This window comes from Balaenoptera musculus, chromosome 20 (genome assembly GCF_009873245.2).
Source record: "Balaenoptera musculus isolate JJ_BM4_2016_0621 chromosome 20, mBalMus1.pri.v3, whole genome shotgun sequence".
Taxonomy (NCBI): Eukaryota; Metazoa; Chordata; class Mammalia; order Artiodactyla; family Balaenopteridae; genus Balaenoptera; species Balaenoptera musculus.
Window position 1 is genome coordinate 51,523,017 of NC_045804.1, and position 17,870 is coordinate 51,540,886.

A 17,870-nucleotide genomic window follows, 5' to 3' on the forward strand; every position below is an offset into this window, starting at 1 on the left:
ACCCCACCAGGGCACCCCACGACGGCCCCTCCCTCACCCAACCAGCCCTGGCCTGGCACCATGGCCACCTTGAGGCTGGGCTGGGGGAGGACGGTCAGGGGTTAGGACTCCTCGCTTTCACTGCCGCGGGCCCGGGTTCAATCTCTGGTTGGGGAACTAAGATCCCACAAGCTGCGTGGCTCAGCCCCCCCCCCCAAAAAAGCAGACTGCCCAGATGAATTTGTATTTCAGATAAACAAACAATTTTGTAGTATAAGGGTACTCAATGCAATATTTGGGACCTACTCATGGGTAATGGGGATTGACTGTATGGTGACGGACGGAAACGAAACTTCTGGTGGTGAGCACGCTGGAGTGCATACAGAAGTAGAAATAAAATGTATGCATGAAACTTACATTATAAATCAAAATAAGTTAATACTTAGGCTCTATTTATACTAATAAATTATCCATGGCTTATCTAAAACTCAAATTTCAGCAGGCATCCTATATTTCATTTTGCAACTCTAGTCCCAGAGGGCTGGCCAAATTTTTCTCCTTTTCTCAGCACCTCCAGGGGCACCTTCAGCAGTGTGGCTTCTGACTCTGCCAGGGCTTCCTGGGGGTCCCTGAAAAGAAGCCCCAAATACCCAGCATCAAGGCTGTGTGTGTCCCCCAGGGAGGGGACTGAGCCAGTCCAGGCTGTCCTTCGACTCAGACTAATGCAGCGGTCCCCAACCTGTTTGGCACCAGGGACCGGTTTCGTGGAAGGCAGTTTTTCCATGGACCGGAGGGCGGGGGGGTGTTCAGGCGGTAATGCCAGCGATGGGGAGCTGCAGATGAAGCTTTGCTCGCTCACCAGCCGCTCACCTCCCGCTGTGCAGCCCGGTTCCTAACAGGCTGGTACTGGTCCGCGGCCCGGGGGTTGGGGACCCCTGGTCTAATGTGATGTGGTTATAGTGGAAAATCTTTTCCACTCGTCCTAACCTGCCATGAAGCTTGACTTTGAGGATTACTTTGAATATATAAGTATTTATTATCATAGTCTGTCATGGTTTTGTGTTCCAAAATAAGAATTCCACTTTAAAAATCGTATCTACATATGTATGTATATGTATGCGTACACACACACACACACACCCACACCCACACACCCACAAACACCCCTGACCTGAGAGAGTAAGTATATCAGCTGGGGAAACCTTAGCTTGAATTTATTTATCAGGTTGTCTCTAGCCATCTAGCAAGGTCCTAACAGAGTAGGACATAGGACAGTTTTTTAAAAAATATTTATTTATTTATTTATTATTTATTTTGTCTGTGCCGGGTCTTAGTTGTGGCATGCAGACTTCTTAGTTGTGGCATGCGGGCTTCTTAGTTGCGGCATGCATGTGGGATTTAGTTCCAGGACCAGGGGTCAAACCTGGGGCCCCTGCAGTGGGATCGTGGAGTCTTACCCACTGGACCACCAGGGAACTCCTGGCTGTTAAGTTTTGACAGGTAGAGGGGGATTAGTGATCAAGAAGGCTTGAGAGCAGAGGTATATTAGCCAGGAGGACCCACACTATAGGATTTGATAGTAGGGAGTGTGGGGAAATTGAGATCAGTGCATGAATGTTCACAAGGGTTCTTTGTGTGTTTATATAAAGAGAAAGTGCATGTACCTTGGGGTAAGTTACTTAATCCCTTCGTCCCTCAGTTACATCATCTGAAAAATGGAGGTGATGTTACCTCCTCTATAGGATTGTGATGATCAAATGAATGGATACAAATAAGGTGCCTGAACCTACTGAATGGGAGAAAATATTTGCAAATGATATGACTGATAAGGGATTAACATATACAAACAGGTCATACAACTCAACATCAAATAAAACAAACAACCTGATTAAAAAATGGGCAGAAAAACTGAATAGACATTTTTCCAAAGAGGAAATGCAGCTAGCCAATAGGCACATGAAAAGATGCTCAACACTGCTAATCATCATGATTTCAGAGAGGCAGCAGTGAGTGGTGGTGTGAAGCTAGATCTTAATTCCCTGCCCAGGAATTGAATCTGGGTAGCCTGGATGAAAACCAGAAATCCTAGCCACCACACCCCCTGGCCGTTGCCCCCAGTGAAAAATGCATTTCTCACGGAGGCAAAACTGTAAAAACAGGTACAAAGTTTATTATTAGAGACATAGCACAACAACAAGTGGGAGAGCACACAGAGAAGCGATTTGTTTAGTTAAGATAGAAGCAAGACAGAGATGCACACCAGGAGAGAAAGCGTGTGGGCGTCCTCTCTAATGAGTAAGAGTGCAATAAATAGGCAGTGAAGTCATTTACATAGGGCAGTTCTTCCAGATCTTTGTTTACCTTTGGCCAATTATCTGGTTTCTTTTTCCACACCTGACCTGCCTTAGGACCCTCCCCAACTTGCGTGGGCAACTTTTTTCTAAGATGGATTACAGCCCAGAGGCCTATGGGATAGCCTTAGCATCACATATTATGGGGTGGTGCCCCCTCATTTTTGACCCCCCAAGGAGCCTTTCTGCACATGTGCAATGTTTCCCTTGCCCCAAGGATGGGAAGTGTATGACCTCTTGATCTTTTAACAGGGTTTAGTCCCACTCTGTTCCTGCCATAAAAATGTCCAATGTCTGGTTATTTACCCTATTTCTGTTGCTGGTTTTTATATCGAGGTGCAGATCTCGAAATATAGACAGGAGTCCGGTCATAAATATGTAGTCCTGGAGCTCATTTGTCTCTTGCTTCAGGAAATGTAAACAGGGGGCTGGTAATGAATGTCCGGCCTGGAGCCCATCTTCTTCTCACCCCAGGAAGTGTAAACAGGAGGCTAGTTGTAAATGTCTAGCCTGGAGCCCATCTATCTCCTGCCTCAATCAGGGAAATGCAAGTCAAGTGTCCCCCCTCCACACACCCCACACACCCACCCCGCATCCAATTGCAGGGGGCCCTGCTTGGTTTCAGCCAGCTCAGAGGCTGTTTTGGGATTTCAGTTTATTCACACCCCTGAAAAATCTCACTCTGTTTTACCTGTTCCCTTTGTCCCCTGGGCTCTCCCCCCATTATTACATAGCCTGGGGCTGCTGGTAGCACAGGGGAAACCTGGGGCCTTTGAACAGAACACAGGCCCTGCCAGGGCACCTGGCTTGGTAGGCGGACAAGGGCTGCTCTCATTCCCAACTCGTCCCCCTTGGCCCTCAGCCCCCTCAGTCCAACCTGCAGCCCAGCACACAGCAGCTAAAGAGCAGCTTCACAGATGTTACCCTGCACCCTCTCCTCCCTCTGAAGACTTCCATGGCTCCCCACTGCCCTCAGTACAAAGCCCACCCTCCTCAGCTGGCACATGAGGCCCTCACTGCCTTTCCCAGACTGTCTCTGGACATCCCCTTGCCCTTGGCCGTCTCATGCCACACAGCGTGGCCAAAGTGCTGCCTTTTAGTTTAGATACCTGAAGGCCTCGGGCTTCTGGGGCTCTGTGATTTTTTTTTTAAATGCCTTTTTAAAAAAATTTTTTTTTCCTGGCTGGAATGCCTTTCTACCTTATCACCTCCCCTGTGGCATCTTTAACTTTTAAGACCTTGTAGGAGGGGATCCTAACTCATCTGTGTCCACTTCTGTGGGCCTGGTGTCTATCAGTAGCGCTCAATAAATCAGTGTGGTTTGTTTTGTTTTGTTTTGTTTTGTTCTTTTGGGCCGCATCAGGCAGCATGCGGGATCTTAGTTCCCCAATCAGGGATTGAACCCAGGCTCTCCTCAGTGAAAGCTCGGGGTCCTAACCACTGGACCACCAGGGAAGTCCCTATCAATGTTTGTTAAATGAATGAAGGTAACTTCTGAAGCCTAGCTCACGTGTATGGGGTGTGTGTGTGTGTGTGGAGGGGTGGCGCACAAGGGAAGTTTGGACAATGCAGTCCTTCTCCTTTCTATTCTAGACGCCTTTGGAATCCATACCAAGATTCCCCCCTCAAAGTCATAGTGGACTGAGAACCTCAGGTCAGGCTGGAGACAGCAGGATGAGCCCACCACAGGGGTAGAGCCTTACTCAGTCACTGTACACCAATGTTGTCTTTGAAAAAGCATGATCTTGGACAGGTTCTCCAGGAGGTGAGTCTGGGGAGAGGAGGAAAGATGGGCCGGGGAAGAGGGAGGGACTTGTGACGGAATCTGGGGCTTTTTTTTAAAAATTTTTCTTTATTTATTTATTATTTTTGGCTGTGTTGGGTCTTCGTTTCTGTGTGAGGGCTTTCTCTAGTTGCAGCAAGCGGGGGCCACTCTTCATCGCGGTGCGCGGGCCTCTCATTGTCGCGGCCTCTCTTGTTGCGGAGCACAGGCTCCAGACGCGCAGGCTCAGTAGTTGTGGCTCACGGGCCCAGCTGCTCTGCGGCATGTGGGATTTTCCCAGACCAGGGCTCGAACCCGTGTCCCCTGCATTGGCAGGCGTATTCTCAGCCACTGCGCCACCAGGGAAGCCCGAATCTGGGGCTTTTAAAGGAGGAATCCCCCCGGGGAAAACTTAATCTAGTGGTTTGTCTTGGTAATTTTTGCTACATCTAAGTACGATTGTTTACTTGATTTTTCTTTAAACAACAGCAACAAAAACCTACTCTCTCTCGTTCTGAGCATCCATTCTGTGAAATCACAGGTCTGATGCTCTAATTATATTTTTAATAAACAGCAAAATGAATACATACTGTTAAGTAAAAAAAAAGAAAAAAAGTTTCTCTTGTGTACCACCGGAAGTCGTGGCGCGCACGGGCCTTGGCGCACGCTGATCTGAGACGTACGACTGGGGGATGACGACCCCCAAGGTCCGGAGCCACAGCGGCTCGGGATCTCAGAGCCGAAAGAGGCCACTTCAGGATTTTTCAAGGCTGGGCCCGAGGCTGGCTTTCAATGCTTGAGAGCCCATTGGACGGGAAGCCACAGAGTGGGATCAACCGAAGGAATCCTGAGAAAAGGAGAAAAATAGCTTGGACTTGAGAATGAAACTGGCAAGGACGGACGGTCACCCGAGGGTGCGGGCTGCGGGAGGAGACAGAGGACAGCAGGGGTGGGGCACTGGGAGAGCAGGAAGGCTGAGTCACGTCGCAGCCGCGCACGAGCCGCCGTGGGCTGCGTCCTGCAACTCACCTGGTCTGCGTGCGCCGCCGCCCCACGCCCTCCCACCGCCATAAAACACACAGGCCCCAAATCGCCAACTGCAGGAGCCGAGATGCTCTGAGACGGGTGGGGGAAGGGAAGCTAAAGAGCGGGGAAGCCCAGAGATTTGCTCGCTGGGCGGTATGTGGAAGGGAAACCTCTCCCCACTTCCTGGGGGTGGTGGCAGCTGCAGGAGAAAGACTGCTTGAAATCAGTCTTTGTTGGAGGATTTTCTGAGTCTTCACTCCATCCCAGAACTGAAAGCCTCCCTGACAGCTGAGAGGCCTCAACGCTTGAGACAGGTAAGACCAGGGTCAGGGACAGAGTCAGGAGTGAAAAAAATTTTTTGTATTTTTCCTGATTATAAAAATAGCACTAGTGTTGAAAAAAAGTGGAAATTTCATACAAGCACACGCGAAAAGGAAAAATACAAGCTCTATACCACCTCTACACATAACTATTATAACTATTTTGGTGTTTATTCTTCCAGCCCCTATATATATTATTATATATGTATATATATATGATTATGCTAAAGATAATTGTGATAAGATATAATTATAATATGTGATGATTTAAAGATAAGTGGGATCACACTGAATAAGTACTTTCAGGATCTGATTTTTTTCAATTGTTATCTTGTGATCCCCAATAAATTTTCTTTTACACCCTCATTTTGATTTTTATTTATTTTATTATTATTATTTCTTGGCCACGCCCTGAAGCTTGCGGATAGCAGCTCCCCCACCAGGGATTGAACCTGTGCCCCCTGCAGTGGAAGGGAAGCTCAGAGTCCTAACCACTGGACTACCAGGGTACTCCCATACACTCTCATGTTTTAAAAAAATTTATTCATTTTATTTATTTATTTTTGGCTGCGTTGGGCCTTCGTTGCTGCGCACGGGCTTTCTCTAGCTGCGGCGAGTGGTGGCTGCTCTCCGTTGTGTTGTGGTGGCTTCTCTTGCTGTGGAGCATGAGCTCTAGGCGCGTGACTTCAGTAGTTGTGGTGCGTGGGCTCAGTAGTTGTGGCTTGTGGGTTCTAGAGCGCAAGCTCAGCAGTTGTGGCACATGGGCCTAGCTACTCCGCGGCACGTGGGATCTTCCTGGACCAGGGATCAAACCTGTGTCCCCTGGGTTAGCAGGCAGATTCTTAATCACTGTGCCACCAGGGAAGTCCCCAGAATTATCTTTTTTAAAAATGTACATTAGTTGATTTTTGCTTCTGGTCGTGACAGAGTGGCTTGTATCAGGCTAGGATTCCTTTAGAGAACAATGTAAAAACTAGATTTCCCCCCACCCCACACACACACTCACAGCTGTTTTAAGGCTTTAGAGAGTAGCCAAAGTGGACAGAACTTAAGTAACCAGGATCCTGTACAGAAGGAAAACCCTTTGAAGTGAGGGGGATCATCTCCACTGCTTTCCTGAAGGAAATTCCTTACAGTAATTTGCTGATTTGCTTGGGAGGCATTGAGGCTGAGCAGAAAATGGTGGCCTAAAGTTTTGGCATTATGACAAGGCTCAGGAGTTCAGGATCTGACAAGAAAGAGGGACCTGAGAAACACTTTAGGGTTTCAGCTGAGACCCCTGAAGGGCTATGATCTAGGAGCAAGGGCAATCCAGAAACATACCAGCCCATACAAAGCCAGAAACATCGCAATTCCTGATTGTATTAAATGATTTAACCCTACTCTAACTGCCTGGAAACAACAACAACAACAACAAAAACCACAAACAACAACAACAACAAAACCACACCCCCAAAACAAAAAAAAAACACCCAGAAATTTCCATCTCTTCTGGAGAAATAACATAATCCAGAGCCTCTACGGTTTTTCATTCTACACAGCATCCAACATTTAACAAAAGTTAACAGATATACTAAGAGACAAGACCAAATGAACAAAAACCAAGAGAAAAAAATAAATAGCAGACCTGAAGGAGAAAAAGATATTGGTATTATTGTACATGGACTCTAATACGTTCAAGAAAGTAGATGGAGAACTAGAAACAATTTTTTTAAAAGAACCTTGGTTCTTTTTTTGTTTGTTTGTTTTTTGTTTGTTTGTTTGTTTGTTTTTGGGCCACACTGGGAGGCTTGTGGGATCTTAGTTCCCTGACCAGGGACTGAACCCAGGCCACAGCAGTGAAAGTGCCAAGTCCTAACCACTGAACTGACTTCCAGGGAATTCCCAACAGCCGGTTAGATATAACAGAAGACAGGATTAGTAAACTGAAAGATAGGTGGGTAGAAAATATTCAGTCTGAAGCATGGGAGTGGGAAAAAAAAAGATGGAAAATACAGAAAAGAGCATAAGAGAGTATGGAATGTGATGTAAAGGTCTAAATACATTTAATTGGACTCAAGGAGCATGGGTGAGTCGTTCTGAAGCAATAGGTGAAGAGTTACTGATTACAAATTTTACAGTATTAGTGAAAGACATTAAAACACAGATTCAAGAAACTCTACAGATCTGAAGCAAAATAAATACAAAAAATCCCTACCTGGGCAAACTGTAGTAAAACTTCTGAAAACCAAAGTCAAAGATTATTTTAAAAAATTGACTGAGGGCTTCCCTGGTGGCGCAGTGGTTAAGAATCCACCCGCTGATGCAGGGGACACGGGTTTGAGCCCTGGCCCGGGAAGATCCCACATGCTGCTGAGCAACTAAGACCATGTGCCACAACTACTGAGCCTGCACTCTAGAGCCTGTGAGCCACAACTACTGAAGCCCGTGTGCCTAGAGCCTGTGCTCCACAACAGGAGAAGCCACGGCAATGAGAAGCCCATGAACCACATTCATGAGTGGCCCCTGCTCGCCGCAACTAGTGAAAGCCCATGTGCAGCAACGAAGACCCAACGCAGCCAAAAAAAAAAAAATTTAAAAAAGACCTTAATTAATTAAAAAAAAAATGAAGGTGGAACAAAGAGGTTTACAAACAAAAACAGAGACTTCATTGCCAAGAGAGCTGAACTAAAAGTACTACTAAAGAACATTTTTTAGGCAGAATGAAAGTGACCCCAATGGAAGCAAAGACATGCAGGAATGAATGAATGAGAAGAGGTAAATGTGTGGGAAAAATACATGAATATTGACTGTATAGAATAATAATATTGATAATATCTTAAGTTTAAAAATGCATGAAAAATTAAAATACTTGACAATAATAGCCAAAAAGCAGGAGGAGGATATATGGAGTTAAATCAATCCTAAGATTCTTGCATTAGCTGGGGAGTGGGATTGCTTGATAACCATTAGAATTATAGTGAAAGAGTGTATAATTTGAATAATGGGAGAGGCATTAATTTAAAAAATCTAATTCAAAAGAAAGTAAGAAAGGTTTAAAATAGGGACATTTCTTAAAAATGTCTTTGACTAATTATATTTCTTCTGCTTTGAGCTTACCTGTATCTTTTGCCCTGTATCCTATTTGGATGCTTTCCTTCTGCTATTGATTTTAGATGGATTTAAATATAGGTTAGTAGAAATATGTCCATGTGAATGTTGCAAATAGTTTCTTATAGGGATCAGTTTTAAATCTTTATGCCTTGGTTTTAACACTAAGGGCTTGGTTTCACCACTTGCTTTGATGTTAGTGAAAAGAGAAATGGTCACGTCTTAGGCTTTACACCCCTAATCAATTGAACTGAACTGAGGTCAAGGGAGCAAGCAAACATGAGGTGCTGCATTCTTGTCATTTAGAGAGTATGGAGTTATCTGAACCAGTGATAGGAATAACGAATGGTGAATGTTGAAGTCTAAAGAAGGAAGAGAAATAAACCGGGCTGGGAAGAACTACAAAAATCCCCAAGAGAAGGCTCAGCCGCTGCACACAAGTAGCTGCCGCTCCGGGAGGGGATGCCTGGAGCATAGACGTGTGATGCATAGCTAATCAAGACCAGCAGGTGGCGCTCTAAAGCCGTCCGATTGCTCTCCAGACTTCCAGAGTTGAGATTTTGCTTGAGCACCTAGGAAGTGGAAACTGAGGCCCCGGGAGCTTCGGACCCCTAATTTTTGGCTCTGTGATTCCTGTAGAGCAGCAGCCCCCAACCTTTTTGGCACCAGGGATGGGTTTCTGTGGAAGACAATTTTTCCACGGACGGGGGTGGGGGTTGGGGGGGTGGTTCAGGCGGTAATGCCGAGCCACGGGGAGCGATGAGGAGCCGCAGATGAAGCTTCGCGGGCTCGCCCGCCGCTCACTGCTCACTTCCTGCTGTGCGGCCCGGTTCCTAACAGGCTGCGGACCGGTACCGTCCGCGGCCTGGGGGTTGGGGAGCCCTGCTCTAGAGGCAAAATCCCCAAGATCTAGAGCCCTGTGGGGTTCTTTTTCTATGCTTGCTTTGCCTGTGCGCGCCTGTATTGCATCATCTCTTCAATTCAGTGGCTCAAACCTTGATGAGCAAACCGATCACCTGGTTCTCTTGTGAAAATGCAAATTCTAATTCAGTCGGACTGGGGTGGGGCCTGAGGTTCTGCGTTTCTAACTAGCTCCCTGGTGATGACTCACACTCAGTAGTTCCGAAACTTAGAACATGCTGACTCTAAGGTCCTTTCTCTGTGCGATGTGGGAGGTGGGAGAGTTTGCAGCTTCCTGGAGTAAAATCCCACTGAAATGTCTGCAAGTTAAAGTTGGGCCAGTTGCGTGACCTCTTGGGGGTCTCAGTTTCCTCATCTGTAAAATGGAAATGGTGACGGCCTTTACTTAGAGAGTTATTTGAAGGTTAAAGCAGGATATTGTATGTAAAACACCACAGTGCCTGGTGCCTAGGAAGCCTCAACAAGGCTTGGGGTTACACTATGAGAAGTATGGAGACAGGCAGCCCTGGTGGGGTGGTACCTTGGAGGGAGCAAGAGGTGAGGGGCAATCCTTAAGAAGGTGCCGTCTTAGCTATCAAGATATCTGTCATCTGAAAAAAAGGGGACCTTTTTGTCATCTGGCTGAGGACAGAGAGCCAGGAGGAGAGCAGGTCTCCTGATCAGGTTGTAAACGTAAGGCTGCTTTTGAGGGAGATTTAAGTAGGCTGCAGGCTATGCAGGCTTCCTTCGGGAGATGGGGGCGGGATGGGAAGCAGTTTTTCCAGGCAGCTTGAGCTGCAGCTTTCATCACACTCCCCCATTTCACATCTTTAGGGGCTTTAGGGGTTGTGAGAAGAGCTTAGAGGAGCCAGGGATCGCCCTGGTCCTGCCCTCCTGCAAGGCTCTGCCACAGCCTGCAAAACCATTGCTATGGCGACCTCAGCCCAGATGCCTGAGTTTACCGAAATGCTTTAAATAGGGCGGTGTTTCCATAGCATCTTTTTTTTTGGCCCTGAAGTTATGTATTTTAACAGCTTTACATGTAATATTCATATATAAAAAACTTTAAGTGCTTTCCTCCAATTAAGAAATCTAAAGAATACAAAAATAAGGCATTCAATATTTGAAAAAAGTACAGATTTACAAAATGTGCATATTCTGTCATGAAAACGCCACACTAGCATTATACACTTGGAAAAAATACTAGCAGGATATATTACACATTTATGTAAGCAATAACTTAGTTATTGCTTACATAAATGCAAGCAATGCAAAAAAAAGTACATTAATCAAGATACATTAGCTTTTGTAGGTTCTAAACTGAAGGACTTCTTTTTCCTGCAGAATCCTTAAAACCTGTGGCACTTAAAATTTGTTAGCCTTTCTACTGCGAGGTAAATTATACACAACAGTGATGAAAAAGATTAATAGACCAGTTGTGTATTATGAATCATTCCAGCTTTGTTCAATAATGGCCGAAACTCTTTTCTCATATCCTCGTTTGTTTTCCTGATAAAGCTGTGATGCCTGGCTATTGGCTGGACTATTTGGATTCGGTTCATCCAGCAGGGACTGAATTGATGTTAAGAGAGAAGCTACTTCATATATTGGACTCCACTGATCCTGAAGGATATCTAAACATATGCTACCATCAGCATACACATTCGGATGAAACATTTTGGATAAAAACCTAACAGCTGGCAGTATATTTGGATACTCCTCAGAAAATTCTATTACTGGTTTAAAAGTACCATCTTCAAAGGATGTCCCTTCTGGTCCAAATATAACTGCATTCCCGTGCATGATGTTGTTTTCAGATGGTGCGCCACTGACACGCACAGGTGGGTCCTCTTGCAATCACTTGAAATCCCGCATAAGCCTCCTCCAGGGCAGGTCGGCGTGCTCCCCAGCTGCCCCGCCGTCAGCCTGAAAGCTCCGTAGCATCTTAAAGGTCCATGAACATTTACGGACGAACTTCCGATGCTCTGCTGGATGCTCCTGGGGATACAGAGACAAATCCATGCAGCCCTTTCCCTCGCTGGGTGACCTTGGGGAGATAAGCGTCACCGTGGGAAGGAATTATCAGTGAAGGGCCTCAGTAGCAGTTCTTAGCAATGGTGCTTGTCCTACGTGGTGGGACTTAATGACACACGGGACCTGCAGCCGCTTTGGAGGTGAGAGGTGTTTGGGGTGACTCTTCAGACCAGGGTGGTCTGACCTGACAAAGACTAAAGGAGTGGGTCAGATTTGGAGAGGGAGAAAGGAGGGGGGACGCCACAACCCACTAAAGGGACTAATTGGATGTATATGAAGCCAATTACACACGTTATCTCATTTAAGCCCAAACAATACTGTGAGGTCAGTACGGCATTTCATTTTGGGAAAATGCAGAGACGCACGGCAACCCGTTCAAGGTCTCGCCGCTAAAAGTGGTAGGTGGAGGCTATATGACTTCAAATTCTTTCTTTTAAGTACCACATGTGTGCTCTGCCGGGCTCTGTGCATCTCTTCTTCACCTCGCCTTTCCCCTCAAATACAGGGCTGGAGACATACATGCATATAGTGGACATGGGGAGGCTTGAGGTTCTGGCTAAAGAGTTAGGGCTTGAATTTCTTTTTTTCCCTTCCCCAGCCCTGAAGTCTTGTTCAACAACAGCTGAGCGATGAGGCTGGCAGGGTTGCCTCACTTCTAGAAGGCCGGCCCCAGCCTTCCTGGCCTGAACCCACTTCCTGTCCTTGTACCTCTTTTGTCAGAAGGTGATTCTCATGCTTCCTGTTGATTTCTACTTTGTTTCAGCGGCTTCAGCTCCGGCCGCTTTGTGCTGCTGTTGATCTGATCAGCGAGGCCTGGGACACGGGACCAGGTACGTTGGGATGGTGGGGAGTGGGGGGTCAGCTTGGACAAGGTCTGGGCCAGGTGAGGGCCAGCTGGCAACACACCAGAGTTGGGGTGGGGGGCTCCTGGTGGACCCTCTCTGTCCATGTGGTCGGGGGACTGTCAGAGGCTGAGGTCAGTTTGTGAAGTTGGCGGTGTCCCTGTCGGGGGGGTGATACCAGGGGTTGGCTTTGGTGGTTTGGTGGTTTCCTGAAATCCCATCACCTTGATTTGGTTGTGTATTACCAGAGCTGCCCAGGTAGCATTTTTCTGGGTTGCAGAGAGAGCCCCTTGGGTTCAGACAGGTTTATCTGAGGTTGACTGGGACACAGCTGGTGTGTTGCTTGCAATTTTGCCGAGCTGACCAAGTTGGGGCTTGTGATTAAGTCTTGGCTTCTTGCCTTACTTATGGGCAAGTCACTTTCCTCTGAACCTGTTTTCTGGTCTACACAGTTGTAAAATGTCTCTGCTTTGTGGGATGTTTGTGATGCTTGAGCAGGACAATGATTGTGAAAGTGTTTTGTAAACTATAAGATGGCATTCTCAGGGTTTGAGGTTACTTTTATTTCATTTTCTTTTAAAAAAAAATAAATTTATTTATGTGTTTGTTTTTGGTTGCGTTGGGTCTTCGTTGCTGCGCGGGCTTTCTCTAGTTGAGGCGAGCGGGAGCTACTCTTCATTGCGGTGCGCGGGCTTCTCATTGCGGAGCACGGGCTCCAGGTGCGTGGGCTCAGTAGTTGTGGCACGTGGGCTCTAGAGCGCAGGCTCAGTAGTTGTGGCGCACGGGCTTAGTTGCTCTGTGGCATGTGGGATCTTCCCGGACCACGGGTTGAACCCATGTCCCCTGCGTTAGCAGGCAGATTCTTAACCACTGCGCCACCAGGGAAGTCCCAAGCCATCTGGTTCTGTTGAGAAAGACTCTCTGATCTCCTGCCTGGAGGGTAGAATCCAGGCTGCCAGCATTCTTGGAGGGTCAGTAGGGGAGGGAAGTTGGGGTCTCATCGTTTGATATGAAGCCTCTGAAGAATCCTCCCTCCCTTTATCCCACTTCCCTTTCCAGTGTAGTGACAGCCTTGCCCTCTGGTGTGCCCAGTGTCCCTAGGTCTGGAGCTTCTCTGGTTTAGCTTCTCCAGAGGAGAAGCCTCCTCCTGCTGGGCAGGGGGAGAGCTAAATGCCTTGGCTGGTCAGTTACCTGGGCTGTGAAGTCTGAGTGCTTTGTAAACACACTGTGCTTTCAACAGCCCTTCCTGTTTTTGGCTCCACCCCACCCCGCCTTCTGACATAGCTGGTACCTCCAATTCCTGGGCGTTTCTGCGGTTCAGAGGCACACCCGGCTTGCTTCTGGTTGGCATTCAGTTTCCAGCCTTCTCTGATGCAATCCATCAGCTGCCATTCACCGTTCTGCTTTCTGTCTTCCAAGTCTGTTGACATCTTGTCTGCTCTCCTGTACTCCGTCCTGATGGGTTTCTACCTTTTAAAATTTGCCCTGTCTTTTTTGTGATGTTTCAGGAGGAAGTGGAGATACTTGTATTCAATCCATTGTGGTAACTGCTATAGTTGTAGCATTTTCACTTGGACCAGTGTTGTCTGAGAGTGTTGGCTTCCTCACGCTATTACCAGCACTGGGTATTATCATTTGTTTTATCTTTTAAAGATGTTTTTTGATGGACTATTTTTTTAAAGTCCTTATTGAATTTGTTACAACATTGCTTCTGCTCTATATTTTTTGTTTTTTGTTTTTTTTTCTTTTTTTTTTTGGCCACAAGGCATGTGGGATCTTAGCTCCCGTCCAGGGATCGAACCTGCACCACCTGCATTGGAAGGCGAAGTCTTAACCACTGGACCGCCAGGGAAGTCCCTATCATTTGTTTTAAACTCTGCTAATTTGATAAGTAAAAAATGTCTCATTGTCATTTTAATTTACATTTTAAAAGTTATTAATGAAACGATTGAGGATTTTCTCACGTGTTTATTGGCCGTTCGTATTTCTTCAGTGAACCACTTATTTATGTTCATTGCTCATCTTTCTACTGGAGTAGAATAATTGTTAAATTGTTAACATATGGCCAGCTCAGGGAAGAGGTTTGTGGTTGATCCCTTATTTTCCTGGATATGCGATCTCAGAGCATAGGCTTCAGAAAACAGCAGTTCTTAATGACTATGTCAAGAATTTGATGAATTTTTTTCTCCCTTGGATTATAAAAGTAATCTGTGTTCACTGTAGGAAATTTGGAAAATACAGATAAACACAAAAAAGAAAATATAAATCACCTAGAGATAGCCACCAGTTATAAATATATCCTTCCAGTCTTTTTTTTTCCTGTGGGTATATACTTATAAAAATCGGAATCATTTTATTTTGTATTCATGCTTTCGACTTACTAATCATAATTTGTTCTCATGTTATTACACAGTGTTCTATGACATTATCATTCGTGGCTACCTGGTATTCCATTGTGTGAATATATGATCATTGATTCAGTCAGTTCCCTTTGATGGACATTTAGGGTCTTACTAGGTTAAAATTTGCATTAACAATTTCCTCTTTTGATCATATCCCCATCTAACCTTGTTTTCCACTGTGTATCTGCTTAGCAATTTCTTTTTGGGGGGGAAAGGATGAAGGTAAACGTTAGTCCTTTTCTGGTTAAATTATTACTCATTCCAAATTAATGTATACAGACTCATGGAGATTTTCTAGCACTTTCTTTCTTTTTTTTTCTGTGGGTCAGAGGGAGAGATGGGGAAGGGTCGCTCTGGGATTCTCATTAGATTCCTCCACAGCTTTCAATTAGAGAGAAAATGATGAGGGGCAAAAGCACCAGGGAGGAGAGATGTATGCAATAATGAGAAAAGAGAAGCTGATCAGGTAGGCATCTGAAAAAATCATCCAAGAAATAATAGCTTAAGAGAGAGAAAACCTGAAAGAACAAAATGGTCTGGGAGTTGAAGACCTGAATTTTGTCCCTGAGTCTGCCACTAAACTGTGTGTCCTTGGGCAGGTTGCTCAACCTCTCTGGTTTCCTCATTGGCATTCCTCATCTCAGGTAGATTTCTAAGTTTTCTTTTATCTTCTGAGGTTCTATGAATATAGACTTTGTCACACTAGCTGTGTGATTCTGGACAAGTTGCTTAACCTCTCTGAGACATGGTGTTCTCAACTGTAAAGTGGGAACACTAACAGCTACTTCATAGGGTTGTTGTGAATGGATGTGTGTAAAGCACTTATCACAGGACCTGTCCCAGATGAAGTATCCAATAAATGAAAGCTTTTTTTTTAATTTTTAATTTTTTTAATAGATATTTATTGGAGTATAATTGCTTCACAATACTGTGTTAGTTTCTGTTGCACAAAGCGAATCAGCCATATGCATACACATGTCCCCATATCCCCTCCCTCTTGAGCCTCCCTCCCATCCTCCCTATCCCACCCCTCTAGGTCCTTGCAAATCACTGAGCCAGTCTCCCCGTGCTATGCTGCTGCTTCCCACCAACCAACTATTTTACATTCAGTAGTGTATATACGTCGATGCTACTCTCACTTCGCCCCAGCTTCCCCCTCCCACCCCATGTCCTCAAGTCCAGTCTCTATGTCTACCTCTTTATTCCTGCCCTGAAACTAGGTACTAGGTTTATCAGTACCTTTTTTTTTTTTTTTTTAGATTCCATATATATGCGTTAGCATACAGTATTTGTTTTTCTCTTTCTGACTTACTTCACTCTGTATGACAGACTCTAGGTCCATCCACCTCACTACAAATAACTGAGTTTCGTTTCTGAAAGCTATTTTTATTGCATGCCAGTTGTTATGTAAAAGGAGGGCAATTATATCATCCCACACCCTGTGTATTGGAAAGGAACTCTGTCTTCTTAAAAGCTGTTTCCAGGTTCAGTCAGCAGCTGGGACACATGCCAAGGGGCACAGTACAAAGTCACCACTGGTTACGGACCTCCCTTTGCAGTGCATTCTTCCCTGGGACCTGGACGCTGTCCAGATGTGGGTCAAGTAAACACCCTCTGCTCAACACAGATAAGTAGGATGCATGGATGTTGGTCCATAGGGGAAGCACTAGGAAACCCCACTTTCCAAATATAAAATATCCGGGAGTGTAGCCGAAGGGGAACTGAGCCCTAAATGATATGAATCACCAACGCGAGATGCTATTAAGAAAAAGCTGACATCCTTTCAAGCTGTGATTAATGAGCACCGAGACGGGAGGAAGAAGTCGTGGGTGTAGCCGCAGTTTTGCTCTTTGCTGCTGTGCCTTCGTGGATAAATTACCCTATTCTGTAAAATCAGGAGGCTGGACTCTATTTTTTTTCCCCAAAGGACAGTCTGTGTACTACTGGTGGCACGCACAGTGATGTTATGTGGTGCAGAGATGAACATTTGACATTTTTTTTTAACTTTTTATTTTGTATTGGAGTATAGTTGATTAACAATGTTGTGGTATTTTCAGGTGTACAGACATCTTTTTTAATGTATATATATATATATATTTTAAAATTGGAGTATAGTTGATTTACAATGTTGTGTTAGTTTCAGGTATACAGCAAAGTGAATCTGTCATACATATACACATATCCACTCGTTTTTAGATTCTTTTCCCATATAGGCCATTACAGAATATTGAGTAGAGTTCCCTGTGCTGTGCAGTAGTAGGTCCTTGAACATTTGACATCTTTTTTTTTTTTTTTTAATAGTGAAAACTTTTATATTTAGAATTAGTCAGCTGGACTCAGTTTAGATGATCCCAATTTTGTTGGCAACATCCAAAGCGTCATAGTCAGGAGCCGGTCGAACATATGCCTTCTTCTCTCCATCAGGCCTGATCAGGGTGTTGACCTTAGCCACATCAATGTCATAGAGCTTCTTCACAGCCTGTTTAATTTGGTGCTTGTTGGCCTCGACATCCACAATGAACACCAGTGTGTTGTTGTCTTCTATTTTCTTCATGGCTGACTCGGTGGTGAGGGGGAACTTGATGATGGCATAGTGGTCAAGCTTGTTTCTCCTGGGGCGCTCTTCTGAGGATATTTGGGCTGCCTCCTGAGCTGCAGTGTTTTGGGCCGTCGGAAGGTGGGTGACATCCGGATCTTCTTTTTTTTGTGGCTGTGTACGCCTTTCAACACTGCTTTCTTGGCCTTCAAAGCCTTTGCTTTGGCTTCGGCTTTGGGAGGGGCAGGGACTTCCTTCTTCGCCTTCAGCGCCATCTTCGTGACATCTTAATAGTCATGTATTTAACTTATGAAATAGTAGGGAAAATACGACTAGCAATCAATTCTATAATTTCATAGATATGATTGTTTTTTAAAAATATTTATTTATTTATTTTGGCTGCACCAGGTCTTAGTTCTGGCATGCGAGATAATTGTTGCGGCATGTGGGAGCTTTTTTTGGTTGTGGCATGTGGGATCTTTTAGTTGCAGCACGTGGACTCTTAGTTCCGGCATGTGGGATCTTGTTCTCTGACCAGGGATCGAACCCGGGCCCCCTACATTGGGAGCTCGGAGTCTTACCCACTGGACTACCAGCGAAGTCCCTGATATGATTATTTTTTAAGTTC

At 45.4% G+C, this 17,870-nt stretch overlaps 2 pseudogenes; both read right to left on the bottom strand.

Moving 5' to 3' along the window:
* Positions 1-10,871: 10,871 nt before the first annotated feature.
* Positions 10,872-11,306, bottom strand: LOC118886809 (annotated as a pseudogene).
* Positions 11,307-17,015: 5,709 nt separating this feature from the next.
* LOC118886808 lies at positions 17,016-17,530 on the bottom strand (annotated as a pseudogene).
* Positions 17,531-17,870: the final 340 nt, after the last annotated feature.